Source organism: Portunus trituberculatus, chromosome 37 (assembly GCF_017591435.1).
Source record: "Portunus trituberculatus isolate SZX2019 chromosome 37, ASM1759143v1, whole genome shotgun sequence".
NCBI classification, from domain to species: domain Eukaryota; kingdom Metazoa; phylum Arthropoda; class Malacostraca; order Decapoda; family Portunidae; genus Portunus; species Portunus trituberculatus.
Window position 1 is genome coordinate 310,001 of NC_059291.1, and position 3,094 is coordinate 313,094.

At 41.2% G+C, this 3,094-nt stretch overlaps 1 protein-coding gene across 1 annotated transcript in view; it reads left to right on the forward strand.

The window, feature by feature from the left end:
• Positions 1–3,094, forward strand: part of LOC123513887 — a 58,005-nt gene that overhangs the window by 48,716 nt on the left and 6,195 nt on the right. The gene's annotated exons all lie outside the window — the stretch shown is intronic.

Below are 3,094 nucleotides of genomic sequence, written 5' to 3' on the forward strand. Positions count from 1 at the left end.
AAGAGAGAGAGAGAATACAGATTAATTTCTCGTTAAATTTTGAAATAATAACCAATAAAAAAACACCGATCATTAACCTGAATCAGTATAACTATTTCTTTCTCCTTCCCTTCAATGTGGATAGTTATTCCCTTCACCTTCCCTTCAATGAGCATAATTATTCTCTTCACTCTCCTTTCACTGAGCATAATCATCCCGTCCGTAAGTTGTGCTTCTGGTGTGCTCGCTTCCGACTTGATCCTGTCTCGTCACTCTCAGGGAAAATTACTATATCTCTTTCAGCGACATCTAACTCCGCCTCTTAGTCTTGCTGGTGTACTCATTGTGTGTGTTTACTTACTGTATACTCTTAATCCCGCCATGAGAAAGCTGCGACGCATTTAATTAAAGTTCGGCAAATGGTAATTTTGTGTAGAGGTAATTTTGTGCACGCCATATACATGAATCACGAGGCCAGTGGTAATAGTCCTCGATTAAAGACCCTAAAAATTGATATGTGGCGTTATGGCTTTCTAGTTGTTCTATTTTTCATACTTAGCCGAGCCTACACTTTTCCATCATCATCGTTATCATCAACTTCAGTCATCTAAACGTACTGCATCATCCTACAACAAGGACTGATTGATGTTTAGCGAAAGGGTACTGGAAATATGCAAATATCTTTTTAAACATTTTTACCTTGAAATAAATCTGTAACAAATAATTTTTATCAAAAAATGCAGGGGAGTTCATGTCCTCTTAGGAGTGGAGCTTGTATGGAATGAGTGTTGCTTTGTGCTGCAATCTAGCTTATCACCTACGCAGTTGACCTAAGCGTTGACTAGCCACAACACTCTATGGCAGTTACTATATAGTCACGAGGCCGCTGACCGATATCAACAGCATGGCTCGTCATCACCTTGATGAGTACAAAATTGAGTACGGAGGCCCAGCTGGCGCTTATCACTTAAAGTGGGGTTCACACGTGCCAATTTGCACCTGGTATTTTACTTACGTAGAGTTTCCGATTCGAAATCGGTGCTTAGCGACTGCAGAAAGCAATCTTAAAACAAGACCAACATGGTCTTGTTCGTCGATTTGCGACTTTATTTTACGTTGTGACGTCACGGAGTAAGCTTTGAAAATGTCGTCTCCAGATACAGAGAAAAATAATGTTAGGTTTGGTGGGGAAAAAGAATACATCTGGGATCCCATAAGTGAATTATACAGTAAAAAAATGCTAGCGCAAATCGTCGTTCGACGAAATAGCTGCCACTCTACAAGCACTGTTTCCCTCAATGCAGGGTGTTGTTGGAGGTGAGGACTGAAGACTTGTCAGGATTTATTTTGATCTCAGTTGTGCATAGTCTTAAGATTAGTGTGTGGTAAACTCTCCTTTCTTTCCTTCTGCTTAACCAGGGACATATCCACAGGCATTTTTTCTATTGACTCTTCGATACGCCAAAAGAAGAGCAACCACAGCTTCAGCATCATCGCTGGAGAAGACATCTTTGCGGGTAGCTGTTTATTTACATTTACTTCCCGCCAAGACGCCAACTTCGATAGTTTCCAGGCGCTACGTCTGACACTTTCCGACTAGAAGGGATGAGTTGGAAACTGTATGTACGTAAAATATCAGTCGCAAATTGGCACATGAACCCGCCTTTTCAGTGGCGTGAATCTTTAACATTTTCTTTAAAGTTTACTTAGAAACATCTTGAAGAACTGTTAAACAGCTAGGCCTACAACTTGAATATTAGTATTAGGTTTCTTTAGCTAAAAACAATACCAGATAAATAACCAATTATTTGTTTTATCTAAATAAATCATACTGGAGTTTCCATAAATTTAAGATTATGAGCTTCATTTTGCTTTAATCAACAAATACAGTGAAACTACCATGGACCACGCAAAAAGTCAACATGGATAACTAATGCTCCACGGACCATGGACCAACAGCTGAGAACCAACCACTGCTTTAGTTGAAGTTTTCCTACCATTGGGTTAAGGGGAAAAAAAAAAAAAAAAAGGGCCATGAAAGGTGCCGTCCCTAAAGATTGTAGTTTGAAGAGGATTATGAAAATTTGAAGCTAGATGTTAGGCGGTGCTGCAGCCAGCAGGTCACCAGGTCAGTCGTGAATGAGTGGCAGCCTCGGAAAAAGCGTAGTTACTCGACCTTGAGGAGGAGCCTGGTCAAGTTGTGCCATTCCGCAGTTTTAAATTGGACACTTGAGCATGTTTTCTTCAGCCAAGGAAGGCTAAGGAGCTGGGATATCCTTGTTTGTGTTCCCCGTTCCCTCCTGACGTGCCAACCGCACCGCCAGCCGCCATTTCTGCGCAGTTTTGATAAATTATTGACTGGCACATTCTTTCAGAGAGAGAGAGAGAACTGTGTCGCATTCGCTCAAAGGATTGAGATTCGTAGAAAGATCTCTTCACAGATAAGGAGCAGTCAGAAACAAAGTAGTCGTGGTAGAGAGCTAGAAATACACACTCCCGAGTTTTGATGGACTTCCGGAAACATGGTACAGTAACTTGAAGCTGTGCAGAAATTTCTTGCCTGTGTTTTAGATGTTTTAGATCAATGATCCTATGTTTGTAAAGGCTGCACGGCGTGTGAAGGCATGTCTTGTCTTGTTGCAAGAGGGGCAGGCTCCTCAAGGACAGTGTTGGTGTCTGGAGGACCACGTGTTGCATGAAGACACGTATAGTATGAAAAAAGACAGACGCACGCTGTTGAAAGTTTTTTTTTTTTTTTTCCTAAGTGCTCACTGCACATAGCTCTGTATTGTGTATGCTGCCTCTCCCTGGCCCTCTTCCACAATTTCTTTCGTGACAGCATTCAAAGTACTACTTATTCCACCAAGCCACCTATTGTTCACGAGTGTGTCAGAAAGGAGGTCGCCTTCTTTCAGGAAGGCGCTGCATATCCTCATCAAGTGAAGCTAGATATGCACATCTTTGCACTACTAGCCTTTGCAGAGTACATACTGAAATTTCAGTTATCTCGTCTCAAGTCTTATGTAATGTAATAATAAATTGTGCAAAATTCCACTATCCAAGGAAACCTTGCCAAAGGTATCTTACTGCCAATTCTCTCCAATGAAACATATTA